The sequence below is a fragment of the Pan troglodytes genome, chromosome 5 (genome assembly GCF_028858775.2).
Source record: "Pan troglodytes isolate AG18354 chromosome 5, NHGRI_mPanTro3-v2.0_pri, whole genome shotgun sequence".
Lineage (NCBI taxonomy): Eukaryota > Metazoa > Chordata > Mammalia > Primates > Hominidae > Pan > Pan troglodytes.
This window is the reverse complement of record NC_072403.2, coordinates 107,457,190-107,481,106: the sequence shown is the minus strand read 5'-3', so window position 1 is coordinate 107,481,106 and position 23,917 is coordinate 107,457,190. Positions and strand designations below refer to the sequence as shown.

Sequence of the window (23,917 nt, the reverse complement as noted above, 5' to 3'; positions counted from 1 at the left end):
AGTTGCAGCAGCTGGGCTTGTAGAACATTTAATTCTAGGAGCAGGTGCTATGTGCCCTAAGTGCTTTATTCCCCTGGGCTCCTTGATGGCAGTGGCGGCCACTGTGAGGACGCCAGCTGCAGCGGGGGAGGCATAGCCAGTGCTGTGCACTCCACAGAGCCAGTGGGGACTGGGAATAGGTGATTCCAGCAGAAGCTCCAAGCCCTACCGAGTTGTTGGGGCAGCAGCCCGCCCTCCTGGGCGCAGCTGCAGCTCGGAACCTGGGCATCCCTGCACTCTCGGGGCCCCAGGAAGCCCCCTTCTTCGACAGGCTCAGAAGTGCCTGCTTCCGCTCCCCGACCTCTCCCTGCTCCCTGGCACCCGACCTGGTGCAGAGCAAAATTGTGTCAGAGCCCAGGCACTGTAGCAACCCAGCAAGGTGTGCGCATGCTCAGGGCGGCACTGACAGGCCGGCCTCCTGCTGCCTTCGCTTCCTCCAGATTTTGGGTGCCAACAAGCGTGGGAAGGAAGTGGGGGAGCTGAAGGGCGGGGGAGCTGAAGGGCAGGGGAGCTGAAGGCAGCTCAGCACAGACCTACAGGTGCCCCACAGCACAGACAGCCTGAGCGTCATAAACCGCATGTTGATGGTAACAGGAGGCAGACAGGTTCCTGGGCGGGAAGGCGGGTCCCAGAGAAACCCCACCTTCAAGCGAGGGATGGCCTGAAGCCTGCAGGCCGGACTGTCAGTTCCATGTGGAGTCCAGGACCCAGAGTGAGAACTTCACTGATGCCTTTCGGCCAATCGGATGGTGCTTTTTCCAGGCCCACCCATGACCGCCCATGGACCAATCAGCATGCACTTCCTCTATTCTGAGTCCATAAAAATCCCTGGATTTGTACACGCTCTCTTCGGGATGACCTGCCTATGGTAAGGATTCGTTAGGGTGTCCTGAGAGCTGTTCTGTTACTCAGTAAAGCTCCTCTCTGCCTTGCTCACGCCCAATTGTACACGTAACTTCATTCTTCCAGGATGCAGGAAAAGAACTCAGGACCCACCAAACGGCCAGAGCAAAAGGAGCTGTAACACGTTCCTGGCCCGCTCACCAAGCTGCAGATGGTGACACACTCCTGGACTGCGGGAGTAAAGGGTGGTGACCCTCCTGGGGGTCCAGACCTTGGGATTCCCCTAGCCAGAGATACTGTAACACTATAGGTCTCCTGCTCTTTGCCTAGGCTGGGCAGCCGCCCCACATGACAGGAAGCAGTGGCAGGGCTGGGCCAGCCCAGGGGTGGCGGAATTGAAGGAGCTGTAATACAAACGGGCTGCACCATGCCCCACCTCCCCACCCGCCTCTCGCCACACTGGGCTATAAGGAGAGAAGAGCTGCGGCCCTACTGGGGGCCCAGAACTCGGGGCTCCCTAAGCCTAGGCTGTGACAAGCTGTAACACCCTCTTGGGGGGCTCTGCGGTTACTAGCGTCTCCAAGCTTTCAGGCACCGCCATGTTTCCCTCTGCCAGCAGCGGAAGCTGCTTTTGGTATGGCTGGTTCAGCCGCAGCCTCCCACACAGCCAGCGCCTGTGCTGGTGCCTGGAGCTTCTCCTCCAGCCCAGCTAGTGCGCCTGACTGTGCCCATTGACCGCACCCTGATCTTGCTGGCTCACGCACCCCTTGCCACTCAGCTTTCCTTTTAGTTTACATTTAACTAACCAGCTTTTGTCTATTTTTAAGATTATTTTATTTTTAGATATGTCTTTCTAAAGAGACATCATTGTATTGTGCTCTTTTAAAATTCAAACCCTTAGTATTTGTTTTTTTAATAGAGACATTTTAAAGCATTTATATTCACTTTTGTAATGTTATCCTTGGCTTAGCCTTTGTCACTTAATTATCATAATTTCTCTAATGTTGCCTTCTTATGGTTTTGTTTGTTTTTCTCTTTTGCTGGTGGACTAGGATTTATTATCTATTGAAACAATCTGGTAGTTCAAAATTTCATTTTTGTTTATCCTCACTCCTTTTTAGAAACATTTTTATGCTTTCCTAATTATTATATTAAAATCTGTGTACTTATTTTAGCTGTACTTTATAGAAAAAATAATTTTACATTGAATCAAAATGAGGCTTTACACCTTTTTCATAAGACTACATTTGGGTTTCTTTTTTGCATTTTCATTTTAAGTTACCTTGTGTATATATATTTTTCAAAATTAATCATTTCTTTATTAATGAAGGCAGTGTAAGTGATTTTTTAAAAGTGTTTACACTAGGAACATAGTTACTGTGTATATTACTCGTGATTGTTGGGGCGCTTTTCTAATCAGAATTTGCAGCTATGCTTTCTCTTTAATATAAACGTGAATGTACTGTGTGAATAACACTTTAACCAATCAAGTTAATCAAGTGTAGAAGCTGTCCAATAGTGGCTTCTCCTTCCATCAGCTAAAAAAGGTTCCTAGTGCTATGTCAGGGAGTGAGGCCATTGCTCTGGGTGTTGGCTGCCTCTCTGAGAAACACTGTCAACATTTGACTTGGTAACTGCATGTCTTTCCCATGGTGAGTGGGAGTACAACAGATTCTCTAGCACAGCAGTCCCCAACCTTTTTGGCACTGGAGACTGGTTTTATGGAGGAAAATTTTTCACAAACCCAGGTGGCATGGGAGGGGATGATTTTGGGGTGATTCAAAGTGCATTACACTTATTTTGCACTTTATTTTTATTATATATAATAATTTGTATATATAATTTATATATAATGAAATAATTATACATTGTGCCATAATGTGGAATCAATGGAAGCCCTGATCTCATTTTCCTGCAACTAGACAGTCTCATCTGAAGGTGATGGGAGACAGTGACAGATCATCAAACATTAGATTTTCATAGGGAGCATGCAACCTAGATCCCTTATATGTGCAATTCACAATAGGGTTCATGCTTCTGTGAAAATCTAATGCTGCTGCTGATCTGACGAGAGGTGGGGCTCAGGTGGTAATGCAAGCGATGGGGAGAGGCTGTAAATACAGATGAGATAATGTAAATGATCAGGAGTGGCTGTAAATACAGATAAGCTTTGCTCAGTGGTCTGCCACTAGCCTCCTGCTATGTGGCCCAGTTCCTTAGAGTCCATGGACAGATACTGATCCATGGCCCAGGGGTTGGGGATGCCTGCTGTAGCAGACAGGTGAGTCTGGAGAAATGTGGTTACCATTGCTCTGGTAGATTACTGAATCATAAAATCCAGCAACTTTCAACTGTAAGAAATACCCTGACCTAAAAATAAGGGTGGGAAAGGGAATAATAGTGAAATTCATATTATCTTCTTTGATAATTTGCTCTCACTAACACAGTCTTCTGATTAAAGAAACTGGGTGTCAAAGGTGTTAAATTAATTGTCCACAGATGGGTTGTGGAGGATTGAAGTAATTATTCTTTCTGTTGGAGAGATCTGGCTTCACTATGGAATCTGTTGTTGACCTTAATATATCCCAGGGATACTAGAAGGATAGTAACCTTCAAAACTGAAAAACCTGACCAACATCAGGAGTGAAAGAAGGCATAGAAATCAATATTTCCAGAGTCTAGTATCGCTCCTATACACACTAGAACTAGCTTTGAGATAGGTAGGTATAAAAAGTATCCTGGCTGTCTGGCTTAACTTCCTCATGATGTTTGCTAAATTGTCCCAGTATCTTTTAGTTACATCAGAATTATTGCAGAACACTGTATGGTTTAAATCACACATGTCATTTTTTAAATCAAATTGCCTTGGATAATATCTCACTTAAATGCATGTTGCACCATTTCTTTTCTTTCTCCACAACCTTTACAGCTAAATTTTATCCATTCTTGCCTTATATTTATCTCATGGTAATTGTAAAAACAGTATAGAATAATTTTTTTCCTAAAAAAGTTATTGCTATTACATTTTCTGAAGCCTTAAATAAATTTTTATTAACACTTTGATCTGTTTTGCATTAATTTAATTATAAATTTTGCTCCTTGAGTGTTTAAGGCATTAACATTCTTATGCAATTGGTAACATTCTTATGTCATGTGTCACTATTTTTGTCTTTTCTTTCCTTATCTTTAACAAAGAGACACCTATGCAAATGCAATGTTGAAGAACAGGAAAAAAGGACCCTCATTTAATTTTGGCTAGGTGCTGTCAGGTTTTGCTTCACTCTTTTGAAGATGAAAGACAGGTAGTGAGTTAATGCCCAATACTGTGGATGACACAAACCAGATATTCAATAACTACTTTTTCTCCTTCTAAATGTGAGACGCCATTTAGAGCTTCCCATTTTTATATACAGAGATCTTTTCTGGGTTCTGCAGTGGAAACAAGAATTCCCTTTCCAAGGAGTTCTAATTTGGAAAATGGCAGTACAGAATAGGCTTAAAGTATCTTTGAGAATTCTAAGGCATAGAGGCAAAATAGAGGACTAGGGATTTAATTTTTCTTTGGAAAGCCTTTCTATATTTGTGTGTCCAAGGTTAATAATGGCTCCATTTTTCAGGTTGGCTTTTTTCCTATTTCCTTGAATTGGAAATTTTTGTTAAGCAAGTCAAAGACTCATCTTATTTACGTTCTTGTCCATTCTTATGGTGTAAGTCAAGGATAAGGATCCTAGTTACGTTATAATTGCCTAATTGACTTTTCTAATTATTGAGGATTTGGGAAAAAACTGATAAAATTCTGTATAATACTTTAATTCTATAAAATACTTTACTTAAGGTTTTTTTCCCCTTAGTATTTGGATATTCTCATGGAAATTTATAAAACAGTTAGGAGGTTGACGTCTTCTAGCAATTTTAGTGCTTCATTGTCATGCTGGAAGTCAGCCTTTCCACTGTCTTAAGACCCCTGAAGCCTGAGTGATTTTCCTGAAGACTGACGGCTAAAGCAGAGTACGTAACCTGAAAACCCTAGACTAACTCTGACCTGCAGATATACTTTAATAGGTCCACATAAGGGTTTGTTTTTAATGGTAAAATAAGCATAGCGACATAAGCTTACCATTATAATAATTTTAAGTGTACTATTCAGTGACATTAAGTACATTCATATTGTTGTGTAACCACATCACTATCTAACTCCACAACCTTTTCATCATCCCAAATTAAAATTTACTCACCAAATAATAATTTCCATCTCTTCCTCCCCCCAGCTCCTGGTAACCACTATCTGCTTTTTGTCTCTATGAATTTGACTGCTCTGGGTACCTCAAATAAGTGGAATCATGCAACATTTGTTCTTTTGTGTCTGGCTTATTCTGCTTAGAATAATGCTTTCAAGGTTCATATATGTTGTAGTATATATCATAACTTCCTTCTTTTTTTAATGTTGCTGAATAATATTTCATTGTATGTACATGTCATATTTTGTTTATTCATCTGTTCATGGATATTTGGGTTGTTGCCACCTTGTGACTATTTTGTGAGTAATTCTGTTCTGAATATTGGTCTGCAAATATCTTTTCAAGTCCCTTCCTCTGCTTTCAATTCTTCTGAGTATGTACCTCGAAGCAAAATTGCTAGATCAATGGTAATTCTATGTTTAATTTGGAGGAGAATCTCCAAACTGTTTTCCACAGTGGTTTCACCCTTTTACATTTTTTTTTTTCCAGCAATGTATGAGGGTTCCTTGTTTCTTTTTCTTTTTCTTTTTTTTTTTTTTTTTGAGACGGAGTTTCACTCTTGTTGCTCAGGCTGGGGTGCAATGTTGCAATCTCGGCTCACTGCAACTTCCACTTCTCATGTTTAAGTGATTCTCCTGCCTCAGCTTCCCAAGTAGCTGGAATTACAAGCACCCGCCACCACACCCAACTAATTTTTGTATTTTTAGTAGAGACAGGTTTTTACCATGTTTAGCCAGACTGGTCTCGAACTTCTGACCTCAGGTGATCCGCTTGCCTCTGCCTCCCAAAGTGCTGGGATTACAGGAGTGAACCAGCACACCTTGCCTCATTGTGGTTTTAATTTGTATTTCTATATAGTGTTTTGATACATTTTGAAAAAGTCAATATTGAAATACCTAAAGATTTTACATAGAAACCTTGAATTCCAGCTTATCTTGAAAAACCAGAAGGTATGATAATATATATTTCTACCTTTCAGCCATGAAGCTGAGGATTGGTAGCCCTTTTAGAGGAACACGTGCTTCCAGACCAGGTATATGCTTCCTATTTTGTCCCAAGCCACCCTATATGGCCCACTCATTTATGTTATTTGCATATCCATATAAATAGTAAGTTTGCAGTCTCTGTCATTTAGTCATCCCAGACAACATATGTTTTCATCTGGGATTAGTCCATAAATATTCTGATACTTAGTTGCTATGGGGTGATATTTAGTTGCTATGCTGTGATGATAATTGACACAAGTCATAAAAAGTAACTTAGCAGGCTAAGTGAAATTATAATATTTCAGTTGTTATTGCCATTTTAGATCAATAAACATAAAGTTTGTGGGCAGGTTTTGACTCAGAATGTGTCTTAAATTCGAATTATCCCCAGGAGGGTTGCTATTTTGAATGTTTAAAAAATCTAATTAAATTAAAGAAACGTTTGGAAATTGCCTGTAGTACTTGAACAAGCAGTTTTTGTAAAAAATAAGAAAAAGTAAATAGCTATTTTAATGGGAAAAACATCCAGCCATGAAGTCTATTTTTCTTGTCTTTTACTGTAACAAAGCAGGTTAGGCTGGAGTCCATTCACTGCCACAAAAACCAGCACCTCCACAATGTCTGCTTGAATTCATTGAAACTTTTCCTTTCTGTTAAGAAACGGAGAGAGATGAGATAATAATAGCAGTGATATGATGCATTCTGTTTCCCTGCATGGCCTGTTTTTGAGCCCTGAATGAAGGAGGAGTTAAAGGCAGAAATGTGTAGAGTAATTTTTGGCAAAGTCAAAACTGCATTGGGAACAAGGAAAACATGTGTTGTACAGAACTAGGGATAGCATGTTTTGCCTCTCTGTGCAGAAAACAACAATGCAGCCAGAATCTTAAAAACATTTGTCAATGTTTGGTGATAGCCAACTTTGCGTGAATATTATTTATTTTTCTGATGAGCACCACCAATGTTGAGGCTTCTCTGAATAGTGGGAAGAGGAGTTGGATAATCAGAAGACAGAGCAAAAGAACAAGACTAGAGCAGAGACTGTGCAGTAGCTATAGTTGAAAGAGTGATGTGTGGATCCACATATGAAAAACCTATTTGGGAACAGTCAGAAACAGTAGGGACACTTCGGAGGGTCTTAATTTTCAAGAATATATTCCTGGGACTCTTGCCATTATGATTTTAAAAAGAAAGAAATCTACAAAGTTACTTGGAATTATTGGGTTACTAATTTGTATCAGTTAAAATGCCATCTATTGTACATAACAAACAAGATTCTTTTCTCAATGGGATTGAAACAGTGAGAAAAATGGTATATTGCATAACAGAAGTCCAGAGCAAGTGTAGAGTTCAGGCATAGTTCACATTTCTGCAGTCATTTTGGTTTTGCCCTTCTCCCTAAGTCTGGTAATGGGGAATATGCAGCCGTTCCAGGTACCATATTTAGCTGTGTTCTGAGAAAAATTAAGGGAAAGTATTGCCAGAGGCCCTCATAGACTCCTCTTTGCATGTCATTGGCCAGAAATAGGTGAAATACCCTATTGCGAGAACACAGTGTTTAAGGAAAGGAGAGTTCTGAGCTTAGCTTGGGATATATCAGATTACCCTTCTGGGGTAAGAAGCAAAAGTCACCTTCCCCTCAGTCACATGGGATAGAGAATGAACTTGAACAGAAAAGGAATTCAAAGGTAGATGAAATAGAAGTTATTTAGACAATTAAGAGTGTCCATCCTTCTTTACATTTTTCCCACTCTACTTCACCCATTATTTCTATATATTATTATTTTGGGAGGTGTATTAGCATTTGTAAGCTGTCCTTGTTACTATTTGGTATTAAAAATTATGGTGAGACTATGCATGCCAAAGTAAATAAAGGGGAGATTCTGAATGAGAGAGAGTTTGGGAGGTAGAAAAGAGTTACATGACCTTGCTGTAATGATTTAATATTTTATACAATTTTGCTATAAAATACTGCTTTAGATATTGGATTGGATATAGCTGAGAATTAGAAATCGATAATTATTTCATTCCTTATTTTTTCAATTCAATGCTTTCATATGAATAGCACTAATAATGTGTTAAGAACAGATCATATATCACCTACCTTTTCTTTGCATAACTCCTAACATGTTAAATTCAATATAAATTCATATTTATTGTCAATCTTATTTATGAGAGCACTATTTTTCTGAAATTTACTTTAAACGTATTTACACATGTATAATGTATTTACTTTTTTATGTTCTTAATTATTAAGAGAGTAAGTCTACACTCATTAAAAAGTTTACAAGAGAATTACAAGCAACAATTTCTGAAATAATTGGCTTTCCTTTTATGCAAACAGAATTAAGAAAATGCATAAGGTGATAATTTTTATTTAACTTTCACAATTTGTTCCAATAACTGTTTGAGATATCTACAAAGTAACACAGTTTATATAGTACATGTTTCCAGAGGAAATAGATTTTGAGATCAGGGTTGCGAGGATATGTGTCAGGCCAGGATTTATGTTAAAGAACATGTGACAGGAAGGCCTCCTAATGGGTTCCACGCAAATATCAAGGCAAGGAAAATTGATTTTTCCTGTTAGAAGGAGTGCAAGAAAATTTGTTTGCTGCGTTATAGGAACTGTGGTTCTTGAGATGATGAGAAGGGGAACCTTAAATGTTTTGAACCTTTCAAAACCTTGTATTGAAAGCTTCAGAAACCACTGAGTGGCCACTTACATTTGCTTGGTAATGGCAGTTGTTTGGGGGGAAAGATACAATACAATTATTCTATTAACTCTAATCTGCTGTAAAAATTTTGCAGAAAGTAAAGAGTATCTATGTTAACTGATAGTGTTGGGATAAGAGCAAAGATATGCATTTTATTGCTAATTCATATTATGGTTGGTGCCTTAATTTCAAGGGGGCTTGATTTCACTTCATTGAAGTACTTGAAAAAAAAGTTTTCTGTAAATTATTCAAATTATACAGTTTAATATTTTCAATTGGCTATGCTTTATTGATTTCTAAAATTTTTGAAATCAGTGATGCACATTTTTATAACTTTATTTTTATATTAATCATATTTCTAATTAGCTTGTAGTCCTATATAATTTCTTGATAACATGATAGACTCCTTTAAAATCCTGAAGATACATTTAACTAAATTTTCATCACAATTGACAAGCTGCAATTTTACCTGACAATGATATTTTTAAAGTACCTGAAAATATACTAATTTTATTTTCCTTAAAAAGATTTAAAGTGATCATTAATTAGTGCACTTGATGTTTTGTCTCTTGTCATTGCTAGTTATCCTGTCAAGATGGTAAATACAAACCTACAATTCTGTCCATTTATAATGAGCCACTAAGTTTGCAATACTTGATTTGAAATTTGAATTCCAGGTGGCAAAACTCCCATTAGAAATATTTGTAGAACCTGCAACTTATTTAAAAGTTCTATAGATTTAAAATGTGCTTAGCCATAAATATGTGATTATTATGAGACGTTTTACATAGAAGTGCAAATAGTCCATAAATGCCTTTACATTTTCCATGTTAATGTGGATGCTGCTATAAAATCGGAAAGTATGCTGTGGCAATTTTTATCCAATTTGTAGTTCTTTGCTTTTAACATTGGTAACACACTGATGCACATAAGACTCTCTTGCTCATTTGATTAAAACATCACCATATCTAGGTCCCAAACTGCTCATTTCAAATATATGTCCTATCATTTTATAGTTAACTTGTTTCTTAGACCTAAAGGTATAGGTAAAAATTTGAAAATCCTTTTTACTCATAACCAACTTCAAATATTTTAAATCTATTTATTATAAAACAAAACTTTATTTCTCACTTACTAGATGACAAGTACTCTTCTACATGAATGATAAGATAATAAGACATAAATCTTACAATTAAGTTCCCTTGTAGATAAAGTACATGTTCCCTTGTGCTTTCTTAATATTATCAATACTTTAATCAATAATTTTCTTCTCTAGTCTCATGAAAATTATTTTTGTAAATAATTTTTGTGTTTGAAAATTGCAAGAAATGCAACAACCCCTGTGGTAGATTTCAATGGATATGGTATTTTGCAATTCATTACATCAAAAAGTGGAATCTATTCTCCCACCCATTGAATCTTGATTAGCCTTGGGGATTTGGATTGACCCATAAAATATCACGGAAGTAACAATTATATGAATTCTGGAACTTAGGGCATACGAAAACTTGCAGTTTCTGCTTTTGCCCTTGTGAAACATTGTCCTTATGATGCCATGTAAAAATGCTAGTTTGGTTTACTGGGGGACAGAGGGACACATAGAGTTGTACAAGACAGCACACACTATTGGACATGTGAGTGAGACCATCATACCCCATCCAGTCCAAATGGAGCCATCAGATGACTGCAACCACTTAAGGTGACCCCAGCTGAGACCAACATAACAACTAGCTACCTGAGCCCAGATCAAGTTGTTATACTGTAGACTCTCTAGCAAATAAATGGTTGTTCTAATTCACCAGGTTTTGAGGTGGCTTATTCTTTAGCAACAGATAATTGAAACTGACTCATACACTTGCTTTAAAGCAGACTCATTAGTCTCCACTGTCTTCATGAATCAGAATTTGTTCAAAGTTCTCTTGTTTCAGTCCTATGACATGCCTATAAAAATTGTCAGCAGTTCCTTTTCCCATATGTACACTATTTCTGTTCCCACGTGTAGACATTATTTTTTCATCTTTATGAAGAAAATTCCCAATCTTGTTTATTTACCACTAAACGTCATAAGGAAACCTAGAAAAAAATAGACATTAGAAAAACAGGAATAAATACATAGTATGTGTGCCACAAATTCCTCTCATTTAAAACTGACATCACTAGTTTATTATTTTTTTCTCATATAACGATGACATCGCTTAAGAATAAAAATTGATCTAAACTGGCACATAAGATACATTTCCTTATATCTAACCATTCTATTAGTGTGGCTTCTGCCACACTGAGACTATTCTAAATTCTTAGTTGAATGTTTCATCACTGCAACGTAAATTATCTTGCTTATGTAAAACTATTGCAATTTTGACCTCTTAACCCTTGTTTTAGGACAACATTATATTTAGTGCATTTCCACTGTTCTGTCATGTTTCTAAATTTCATTTTGCTTTCAAAGTGTTTGAGGAAAAAAATATCTCTTTTGCTTAATCCTTGATTTTGGTATACCAAGATTAGACCAAGATTTTCAGAGTTAACATAAAGAGCTGAGGATACTAAAAATCAAATCAACGTTTTATAAATATTCATCAGAAATCATTAAATTTAGACTTTTAAAAAATTTGATTTTTCTTTTTATTTTATTCCTTTGAAAATGTGGCAAAACTGATAAAAATAATTACCTAACATAAAGTAAAAATGCCTGTGAAGAAAAGCTGAATGTAAAATATAACTGATGAGGAGCATACTCAATAATTTGATAACTCCATTTGGAGCATTAGTCATCTCCAGCCACATTCTGAAATCTCAGTTATTTCAATGGCAGTTTTGTTAAGTGGGGTGGAATCTTATTTGTCCTTCTTTTTTCGCTTGTGGTTTTGGGGTCATATCCAAAAAATCATTGCCCAAACCAACTTCAACAAACTATTTCCTTGTTTTCTTCCAGTAGTTTTATAGTTTCAGATATTATATTTAAGTCTGTATCCCATTTTGAGTTGATTTATTTATAAGGTATGAGATACAGATGCAATGCCATTCTTCTGCATGTGGACATCTGGTTTTCCTAGCACCATTTATTGAATAAACTATCCTTTTCTCATTGTGTGTTCTTGGTACCTTTGTCAAAATATAATTGTGCAAAAATACATGAGTTTATGACTTTTTTTCTGGGCTCATCTGCTTCATTGGCCAATGTGTCTGTTTTTATTCCAGTACTATGTTGTTTTAAGTAGCTTTATAATATATTTTGAAATAAGGAAGTGTGATGCCTCCAATTTTGTTCCTCTTGCTCAAGATTGTTTTGGCTATTTAGTATCTTTAGTGGTTCCATATAAATTCTAGGATTTTCTTCGATTTCTGTGAAAAATGACATTGAAGTTTTGATAAGGTTGTATTGAATCTGTAGATCACTTTGGGTAGTATGGACATTTATATAATATCAATTCTTTCAATTCATGAACACAGGATATATTTCCATTTATTTGTGTTTTCCTCCATTTCTTTCACCAGTGTTTTATAGTTCTCAGTGTATAGATTTTTCATTTTCCTTGTTAAATTTATGTCCAAATATTTTATATTTTGTTGCCATTGTAAATTGAATTGTTTTCTTAATTTTCTCTTTAGATAGTCTATTATTAGCTTATAGAAACACCTCTGATTTTTTTCTTGTTGACTTTGTATCCTGCATCTTTACTAAATTAATTTATTAGTTATAACAGTTGTGTGTGTATGTGTTTGTGTGTGTACATGTAATCTCTAGGGTTTCCTGTATATAAGATCATGTTGTCCGGAAACAGAGACAATTTCACTTTTTTCCTTCACTACTTGAATGTCTTTGATATCTTCCTCTTGCCTAACTCCTCTGTTTAGAGCTTCCATTACTAGGTTGAATAGAAGTGGTGAGACAGGGCATTCTTGTTTTATTCCTGATTTTAGAGAAAAATCTATCAACTTTTCACTGTTTAGAATGGCATTAGCTTTGGGCTTGTCATATATAGCCTTTATTGTGTTGAAGTACACTCCCTCTTACTTAATCTATTGAGATTTTTTGTGAAAGCCTATTGAATTTTGCTAAGTACTTTTTTTACAACTATAAAGATGATTATAAAATTTTAAATTTTCATTCTATTAATGTGGTGCACCACATTTACTGATCCACATATGTTGGAACCTTTTTGCATCTAAGGGTTAAATCCCAGTTGATCATGATGAATGTTTATTTTATTGTATTGTTGAATTCAGTTGCCAAGTATTTTGTCAAGAAATTTTACATCTATGCTCATCAGGGATATTGTCCTGTAATTTTCTTTTTTGTGGATTGTCCTGTCTGGCTTTGGTATCAGGGTAATGCTAGCTTCATAAATAAGTTTGGAAATATTCCCTTCACTTCAATTTTTTGAAAGAGTTTGAGAAAGATCGGTATTAAGACTCCTTTAAATGTGTGTATAGTTCAGCTGTGAAGCCAACAGGACCGGGACTTATTTTGATGGGAGGTTTTTAAAACTAATTCAGTTTCCTTGTTTGTAATTTATCTATTCAGATTTTCTATTTCTACTTGATTGGGTCTTAGTATATTGTATGTGTCTAGAAATTTATCTGTTTCTTCTAGGTAGGTAATACAATTTGTTGGTGTAGAATTGTTCAGAGTAGTGTCTTGTAATTCTTTGTATTTCTGTTACATCTTTTGCAATATCTCCTCTTTCATTTTATTTATTAGAGTCTTCTTCTTTTCTTAGTTTAGTTCAGTGTTTGTCAATTTCATCTTTTCAAAGAACGAAGTCTTTCTTTCACTGATTTTTTTTTATATTGTTGTAGTCTCTAGTTCATTTATTTCTGCATAGATCTTTGTTATTTTCTCTTTTTTGCTATCGTTAGACTTAGTTCTTTTTCTAATTCTTTGAGGTCTATCTTTAGATTACTTTTTCTTTTTTTCTGATATAGGCATTTATTGATACATACTTTTCTCTTGAAACTGCTTTTGCTACATCTCATAAATGTGGTATATAATGTTTCCATTTTCATCAGTCTCAAGGTACTTTTTGCCGTCCCTTTTAATTCTTTAACCTATTTTTTTCAGAAGCCTGTTGTTTAATTTCCACATATGTGTGAATTTACCTAGATTTCTTCTTTTATTAATTTCTACTTTAATACCATTGTGATTGGGAAAGATATGAGATACTTTTTAATCTTAAATTTGTAAAGACTTGTTTTTTGGCCTAACATATTATCTATCATGGAGAAGGTTATATGTGGACTAGAAAAAATGTATTCTGTTGCTGTTGGATGTAATATACTGTTTATGTCTTTTAGGCCCATTTGATCTAAAGTAGAATTCAAGTTCAATGTTTCTTTAGTGATGTTCTGTGTAGATGATCTCTATTGTTCGAGGAGGGATACTGAAGTTTCCTATTACTTTATTGTAGTCTTTCTCTTTCTTCTGATTATTTAATAATTGCTTTATATATTAGGTTCTTTATATATTTTGTATGCATATACATATTTACAATTATGTTCTCGATAATATGTTCTCTTTATTATTAGATAATAATATTCTTTGTCTCTTTTTACAGTTTTTATCTTAAAAGTTTATTTTGTCTGTTATAAGTGTAGCTACTTCTGCTCTTTTTTGGTGCTCAATTTGCAGAATGTCTTTTTCCAACTCTTTACTTTCAACCTATGTGTATTCTTGTAGGGACATAAGTTGGATCTTCTTTTCTAAAAATACATTCAGTCACTCTATGTCTTAGGATTGGAGAATTTAATTCATTTATGTCCAGGGTAATTATTAATAGGTAAGGACATGCTACTGCCATTTGGTAATTTGCTTTTTGGTTATTTTGTAGATCCTTTGTTTCTTCCTATCTTCTTTTGAGGTTTGATGGTTTTCTATGCTGTTACGCTTTGGATTCTTTCTTTTAATGTTTATGCAACTATTACAGTGTTTGCTTTGTGGTTACCATGAGGCTTACATAAATCATTTTATACTTATAAGAGGCTGTGTAAGTTGATAATAGCTTAATTTTAATCACATAAAAACTCTATACTTTCATTGCTCCCTCTAACATTTTATGATTAGATATAAAAATTTACATCTTTGTATACTTTGTTTTTATCTGTAATTTTGTTTTTAATTGTCTTATGAGCACACATAATTTTTAAATTTGTGTATATCTCCTCTACTTTGATCCTTTTAATTTGGCAAAAGTACCATTCCCAGTCGTAAATACACAGCAGTTCTACAGTTTTATGTTTCTGAATGGCTGTTTAAAGACAGTCCTAAATTATAACTTAGTCTGACTTAGATAGTAAAGAATTCAAGAGTGACATTTACCTTGCTATTTTTTAAAGCATCTGACCTTACAGATGATCGATAAAATGTGAGAAGTGTTAAATAATCTTTATTTGATATTACACAGAAACCACACTAAAATGCCTTTCAATAAGTAAAAGGAACCATTTTAGATACAGGGAATTCTAATTACATTGGCACAGTTAAGACCAAAAACATAAAGTAGACATTTGCCACCTTATCTTTAGCCCTTGCCTTTAAGACACAAATGAACACAAAACAGTTGAATCTTGCTTCGCTCTGAGACAGTGAAGGAATTTCCCCAGTATTTAAATATATTCACATAGCCAGTTATATGTCTAAATATAAATATAAAATCAATCTCCAATAATTTGCCATCTTTGTAAAAAGTTGAACATTACTAATGAAGTCCAATTATGTCTTTAGAAGGAGTAAATAGTGACAGCATTTACAGAATCAGAATTACTATTAAAATTAAAAAAAAAAAAAACCGATTCATTTAACCACAAGCCAGTCTTAGTTATATCAGGACTACCCAACAAAAAATATTCTGTTCAGTCATTTATGATCTGAATTCTGGTGTATGAGATCTATTAAATTATGGTACCTATAAAAAGGTCATGAGACATTTCTCTTTTCTAATAAATAAGTCAGTGACCATTTATTACTCATTAGTAGCTTTTTCCAAGATAAGTGATCAAGTCTGCCCTTTCTGCCTTCTTAGTGCCAGAAAATATCATCATTTTGTTCCAGGGATGTACTTCTTGAGATTCTCCAAATACTCTTTCAGTGTATCCTCTCCTCAGGTGATGCCTTTGTTCTTATTGGAGTCTGTGTAAGAGAATCCAATGACCTGACCTGTCTTCTGCCCAAAGAGACCATGGAGATTTAGCCCAGTCTCTGCTTGCCTTCCTTTTCCATGGTGTGCCACTGGACACACTTCTGAATAAAAATCTTTTTGCCTTTCTCAACATCACTCATATTTAATTCTGTCTTTTATTCCTTGCACTGCAAAGGTTCCCACTTGGAAGCCAGACATCCTGTTCTATCCTTTGTGTAATTTGTAGCACTTAACAATTCATTGTAGCTAAAGTTGTTTTTAGTAATTTTGTCTTATAACCCTCACATCATAGATAAAATTGCTTTATACACCACCTTTTAATATTAGAGAATTTCAACTATGACTCTTTATTATTTATTTTTTGAGTTATTTGCCTTCATGTGTTTTATGTTATTGATTAGTAGCCCTTCGTCTCAACTTAAATAAATCCCTTTAGCAGTTTCTCTAGGGCTGACCTAGTAGTGATGAAATCTCTTAGCTTTTGTTTGTCTGGAAAAGTATTTATTTATCTCTCATTTCTGAAAGATAGTTTTGCTAGGTAAAGTATTCTTGGTGGGCAGATTTTAAAATTTTTCTTCATCATTTTAAATATATCCTTCCACTCTCTTGTAGCCTGCAGGGTTTCTGTTTAGAAGTATGATGACAGTCATATTGAAACTCCTTTGTATGTTATATGTTTCTTTTCACTTACTGCTTTCAGAATTCCTTATTTTACTTGAATTTTGATAGTTTGAATATTGTGCATGTTGGTGAATTTCTCTTTGGATTAAATTTAATTAGAGATCTCTGATCTTCTCATATCTGAATGTATGCATCTTTTCTCAGATTTGGGAAATTTACAGCCATTAATTCCTTAAATATAGTTTCTAGAACTTTTAAAAATTCTTCTCTGGGCTTCCTTTCTGCAAAGGTTAGTTCTCTTGATGGTGTCCCATGATTCCTATATGCCTGCTTTATTATTTCAATTTTTTTTGATTTTCTCCTCTTTATAATTTCAAATGTTCAGTCTTCAAGTGTACTGATCTTCTTTTCCTGTTGGTAAAGTTTGCTGTTGAAGGTTTATATTAAATTTGTCAGTTCAATTATTGTAGTCTTTATTTCTAAAATTTCTATATAAATTTTTTATATAGAAATTTTTATTTTTTGTCAAATTTTAAATTTTATTTATACATCTTATTCCAAAGAAATAGAAATATATATTATATATAGTTTATATATAATATATAAATATACTAATATGTATTAGTATATTTATATATTATATATATACATATATATACACACACACACACACACACACACACACATATATATATATATATATATATACACACATACATATTTACCTGTACTCCCTTAGGATGATTATTCTGAATTTTTTGTCAGTCATTTTATAGATGTCTATTTGTTTAGGGTTTATTATTAGAGCTGTATCAGTTTCTTCTGATGGTGTCATATGTCCCTGGTGCTTCTTAATTCTTGGGTATTTGTGTTGGTGTCAGCACATTTCAGATAATGGCCACATATTCCAGTCTTTGCAAGTATTTTTTGGCAGTGATAGACCTTTGTTATTTGGTCTGGCCTGGGATTCTGAATAGGCCAGCTGGTAGTAACCATGGATAGGCAGACCTTAATGTTAGGTTCTTTGTTTGGGCTGGGACACTGACTGTGCTCTGAAGTTGAGTCGAGCTGCTGGTTGTGCTTTGTGTCACAATGATACCACTGGCTGGATTCTATGGATTCTATGGTCAGGTGATCACCTCTAATTGGGCCTGGTTGCAGGCTGAATTCCCTGGGTGGGCAGTACTGCTGTTCATAATTTGTTGTTGGGCAAGACTGTAGGCTGGACTTTAAAACTGGGTAAGGCATTTGGGGGATTCTTACTTGGCCACTTGGAATGGCTGGGGCCAGATGCTCCACTCTTCAGATATTTGTAGATACGCACATTCCTTCAGTCAAAGGAAGTCTTATACAGAGCATCAGAGCTTTGCGTAGTCACACCTGAGCACTGGAGTGAGTGGGGCCGCCAGACGTTCTCTTCCACAGATAGTCACAGATGTGCACTTGTGTTCCAGACTAGAGAAGTATTAATTAAAGCACCAAAGCTGGCTGGAGAAGCTGGCTGGACACTCTAACCTGGTAGACTTTTTGATACTGCTTCTTGCAGAGCGATGCTATTGGCTGGTTTCTCTGGTCGGGTGCCTTCACTGGACATAATTCAGAGCCACCACCAAGATGATCCAATCTTGACAGCTTCTATCACCCTCCTTGCATTTTGTATGTCTTGTAGTTTGTTGTTTGAAGTTTGCTGTTGTGTGTAGAACAGTGCAGACTGAAGTAAATTCTGTTTATGCATTGAAATAGGGATCCCTCTTCTGCTAAGCCTTTATTGTGGTAATTGAGTCAATCTAGTTAGTTATTAATTTTTGTGTAGGTTTTGCTATGCTCTATCTTCACATTCTTCTTAGTTAACTTTGTGCTTAGAGTGTGATTTGGATTCCTAGGGGGTTTTTCTCGCTGTCCATGTTCCAATCTAAGCTTTAGTCTGTCCCTTTGATCTTGGACTTTCTTGCACTTACTCCTCCCCTGGAGATAAACTGTTGACACTTGATATTTTCTGCTTGCTGGCTTTTTAGTGAGGAGTGCAGGGCATTCCCTTTTGTCCTTTGCATTCTCAGTCTTAGGAAGGCTATGTGTACCTCTGTCTTGGTTTTGATGGAGAGCTTTTTCTATTATGTTTCCCTCTCCAGTGTAGAATATAGTTCTACACTGGGTACAGAGCAACAGAACATTTTCCTGCTCCTCCCACAGAGTTTCTTTGTTTGTTTTTTCCTGTTCCCTTACTCTAACTATAGTGGCTCTTTTATTTTTACTTATTTATTTTTTTTAAGATGGAGTCTCTCTCTGTCACCAGGCTGGAGTGCACTGGTGCGATCTCAGCTCACTGCAACTTCCGTGTCCCTGGTTCAAGCAATTCTCCTGCCTCAGCCTCCGGAGTAGCTGGGACTACAGGCGCCCGCCACCACGCCCGGCTAATTTTTGTATTTTTAGTAGAGACGGCGTTTCACCATGTTGGCCAGGATGGTCTCGATCTCTTGACCTCATGATCCACCTGCCTCGGCCTCCCAAAGGGCTGGGATTACAGGTGTGAGCCACTGTGCCTGGCCCTACGGTGGTTCTTTACCTGTGTCCTGGGGGTGACAGGGTTTGCTGGCTTTCTTCCAGAGGATTGAGTCTTTTGTTCCATGTGAGAGAAGATTACAGCTAAGGCTTCCAGCCCTTTCTGAATCACTGAGAGAGTCTTTCTTTAGATTCCTGCATTTACCTCAGTCTTTTCTGTGTACAAATTGTGAGGTCCATGAAGTAGAACATACATGTAGGTGCAAACTCTCCTGATGTCCGAGGCTTTGTGGGGTGGGGGTATACTCACATTTGGCCTACACTTGACTGAATACTTTAGTTTGGCAGCCTTATCTTCCACTTGTCCTCTGCCCCAGATAAGCCGCTGTCTTGTTACTCATGGAGACAGTTGACTTTCCTTAGATTTCAGGCTGGTTGATGATGACTCTGTGACCTAAGTTATCTGATAGATTTAGCAAAAGGTATAATTTGTTATTTTTTTCTTATTTTCTAATAAGAATAACAATTCTTGCAACTTTCTATGTTTTAAACGGAAGCTGAAAATCAGACATCTTAAACAGAATCTGCATATAATTTGAAGATCAAGCCAAAAGTATTTGTTATTATGTTGGATGAAGGTTTGAAGACACATATGAGCCAAGAATGTATAAATATTTTCTAATTATTGCCAATTAGTTCATTATCAGATTAAGTATATTTTATATTTTAGCATAGAAAAAGAATTGAGAAGATGGTTATATGAGAGGAAGGATAAGAAGTTTAAAATGTAGATGATAAGGATGGATAAAAAGCAAAATATGCTAAACTCTCCAGAATTGAAACACTTACGTTACAATATCATTCCATTATTGCAGTGTATTTATAAGGATTTATAATGATTGAGAAATAGTTGAGGCTTTGTTTTAAATGAGAAGGCAAGACAAAAGTGTAGAAGACATCAAAGAAGGTAGACATAGGCATGGAGAATTTATGTAACTCGGAATAATCAACATGGATCACACTAGCTAGAATAGAGGACTTTTGTTAGACAACATAAGAGATGAGCCTGGAGAAATACAATGAGAAAAAATTGTGGAAGACACCAACAGCTTTGAGAGCATATTAAGTCTTTTTCTGTAGCTAATGTGAAGTCATTTAAAGCTCATGATCAGAGCAATGTCTACTGTTTACAAAGGCCATAGGAGCATGATGCTTGAAGAGTTAAGTGGAAAATATAATAAAACATTAAATGAAAGTTTTATCTGAGGCTTATTGCTAAGTGGGTGCTAGGCAACATGCAAATATTTTTAAAGCACGTTACCAAGAAACAGCTAGAGTAACTTTCATCTTTTAGCTTTTGGGGGAACATGTAAAAGACCATGCTATTATTTATAATCAAACACTTTCCACGTTTTAAAATTTATAATGGTTACTTTATTCTGATTATTCAATAAATGGACTAAATTATGGTATGTGGAAAATTATTGTAATTATATGAACAATGGAATACACTGTACAGCGTAAATCTTTTAACAGATGGATCCTAAAACAAACAAGAAATAACTAATAAGAGATCAATAAATCAAATTGGAAGTTAAACAAAATAATAACAATAGACTTTTGGATAACTAACAGTTATTGTATGGTAATGTGTCCGAAATTGGTGGGTTCTTGGTCTCACTGACTTCAAGAGTGAAGCCGTGGACCCTCATGGTGAGTGTTGCAGTTCTTAAAGATGGTGTATCTGGAGTTTGTTCCTTCTGATGTTCACACGTGTTCTGAGTTTCTTCCTTCTGGTGGGTTTGTGGTCTCGCTGGCTTCAGGAGTGAAGCTGCAGACCTTCGTGGTGAGTGTTACAGCTCTTAAGGCGGCGCGTCTGGAGTTGTTTGTTCCTTCCGTCCAGAGTTGTTCATTCCTCTTGGTGGGTTTGTGGTCTCGCTGGCCTCAGGAGTGAAGCTGCAGACCTTCGCAGTGAGTGTTACAACTCGTAAAGGCAGTGCGGACCCAAAGAGTGAGCAGCAGCAGGATTTATTGCAAAGGGTGAAAAAAATGAAGCTTCCACACTGTGCAAGGGGACCTAAGTGGATTGCTGCTGCTGGTGCGGGCAGCCTGCTTTTATTCTTTTATTTAGCCCCACCCACATCCTGCTGGTTGGTCCATTTTACAGAGAGCTGATTGGTCCATTTTACGGAGAGCTGATTGGTCCGTTTTGACAGGGTGCTGATTGGTGCATTTACAATCTATGAGCTAGACACCGAGTGCTGATTGGTGCGTTTACAATCCTCTAGCTAGACATAAAAGTTCTCCAAGTCCTCACCAGATTAACTAGACACAGAGCACTGATTGGTGCATTTACAAACTTTGAGCTAGACACAGGATGCTGATTGGTGCATTTACAAACCTTGAGCTAGATACAGGGTGCTGATTGGTGTGTTTACAAACCTTGAGCTAGACACAGAGTGGTGATTGGTGTATTTACAATCCTTTAGCTAGACATAAAGGTTCTCCAAGTCCTCACCAGATTAGCTAGATACAGAGTGCTGATTGGTGCATCCACAAACCTCAAGCTAGACACAGAGTGCTGATTGCTGCATTTACAATCCTTGAGCTAGACAAGAAGTGCTGATTGGTGCATTTACAAACCTTTAGCTACACATAAAAGTTCTCCAAGTCCCCAACTGACTCAGGAGCTCAGCTGGCTTTGCCTAGTGGATCCCGCGCCGGGGCCATGGATGGAGCTGCCCGCCAGTCCCGCACCATGTGCCCGCATTCCTCAGCCCTTGGGCGGTCGATGGGACCAGGTGCCATGGAGCAAGGGGCGGTGCCCGCTGGGGAGGCTCAGGACGCACAGGAGCCCACTGCGGGGCAGGAGCTTGGGCATGGCGGGATGCAGGTCCTGAGCCCTGCCCCTCAGGGAGACAGCTAAGGCCCGGCGAGAATTCAAGCACGGCGCAGGTGGGCCAGCACTGCTGGGGAACCCAGCGCACCCTCCGCAGCTGCTGGCCCGGGTGCTAAGCCCCTCATTGCCCAGGGCTGGTGGCACCAGCTGGCCACTCTGAGTGTGAGGCCTGCTGATCCCATGCCCACCCGAAACTTGCGCTGGTCCATGAGCACCGGGTGCAGCCCCGGTTCCTGCCCATGCCTCTCCCTCCACACCTCCCTGCAAGCAGTGGGAGCAGGCTCTGGCCTCGGCCGGCCCAGAGAGGGGCTCCCACAGTGCAGCGGCGGGCTGAAGGGCTCCTGAAGCATGGCCAGAGTGGATGCTGAGGCCAAGGAGGTGCTGAGAGGCAGCGAGGGCTGCTAGCACATTGTCACCTCTCAGTAATATGGCATTTTAAATCATGCAGAAATTAAGAATTATATAATAATTATTTGCATATTTATAAAAAGGTAATACTACATTACATAAAAAATTCTCAATTAAAAATAAAGTAAAACAAGCAAAAGCTATAAAAATTGTAAATTATTTGTATTTTTCATTGTTATGCACATGAAATGATGATTATTATATCAGTGAAATGCAGTGAATAAAATGTTAGCTTCAAGAAGGCAAGGCTTTGTGTGTCTTTTCCAATAAATTATTACCTATACCTAGAACAGTTATTGACATAAACTAGAGGCTTAGTGTATGTTTTTTTAATGTCAGAGGGATGTTGAGGAAACCATAAAAGACTGAGAGATTTAAGTACAATAAAAATGAAAGCTATAAATCAAATTGTATATGATGAATGATGTACAACAAATCATACATAAAAAAATTAAAGGCCAAATAAAAAAAGAGAAACAATTTTATGAGTTGATATCATAATTAAAAAGCACATTAAATCCCTGAGAAATAATTGCATCCCATTAAAATAAAATATAGTAGACTATAAACAAACTTTAATAAAGAGAAAAACTTACTGATAAAAACAATTAAAAAGAAGTACGTGTATAACACTGGTATTCAATGGTACAACTGTGAAAAACAGATTTTTACTTCTTAAATATTCAAAGATTTAAAAATTATTATTCATTGTAATAAAGGTATGTAGGAAAATTAATTTAATTTTAAAATTTGCAGTCACAAGTATAAAATATAGGGACAACAGGACAATGTGTGTTAATCATCTTATAATTTTTATCATTATATACTATAATTTAACTTTTAATAATTTAAAACAAACTTTTTTTTTTTTTTGAGACGGAGTCTCGCTCTGTCACCCAGGCTGGAGTCCATTGGTGCGACCTTGGCTCACTGCAAGCTCCGCTTCCCGGGTTCATGCCATTCTCCTGCCTCGGCTTCCCTAGTAGCTGGGACTACAGGCGCCTGCCGCCAGGCCCAGCTAATTTTTTTTTTTTTTGTATTAGTAGAGATGGGGTTTCACTGTGTTAGCCAGGATGGTCTCGATCTCCTGACCTCGTGATCCGCCTGCCTCGGTAAAACAAACAGTTTTATATAACTATTTAGCCATAGGAAAATGTTTATTTTGGTAGTAGTTAAAATTGTGGCGTATTACAGACAGTCTAAGAATCATTAAAATAAAGACTTGGCTAAATAAATTGTGACACATCTGTGAAGAAAAACTGCAGCAAATGTATGTTGGTGTAAACAATAATTTGATTAATGCATTCACACACAACAAGACTCTTAGATATTCATAAATAAAATCAAATCTTATTTTGCCTACGGGACCCATGTGTTTCAAATAATCTCATGAATCTAATATATTCCTTGTTTGATTTCCACAGATACAGAATCTGCTGCTTAGTCTAACTTTTTCTTATGTTATCTTGACAGAATAATCTAAAAATGAATGATATTACAGAGGAACATTGGATAACCATAATCACAATCG

At 36.8% G+C, this 23,917-nt stretch overlaps 1 long non-coding RNA gene across 1 annotated transcript in view; it reads left to right on the top strand.

The window, feature by feature from the left end:
* Positions 1 to 680: 680 nt before the first annotated feature.
* LOC129144303 (uncharacterized) overlaps positions 681 to 23,917 on the top strand; it is a 34,960-nt gene continuing 11,723 nt past the window's right edge. The window contains exons 1-2 of the long non-coding RNA XR_008548605.2: positions 681 to 907; positions 6,100 to 6,153. This is a non-coding gene — a long non-coding RNA (uncharacterized LOC129144303). The remainder of the gene's footprint in view (positions 908 to 6,099; positions 6,154 to 23,917) is intronic.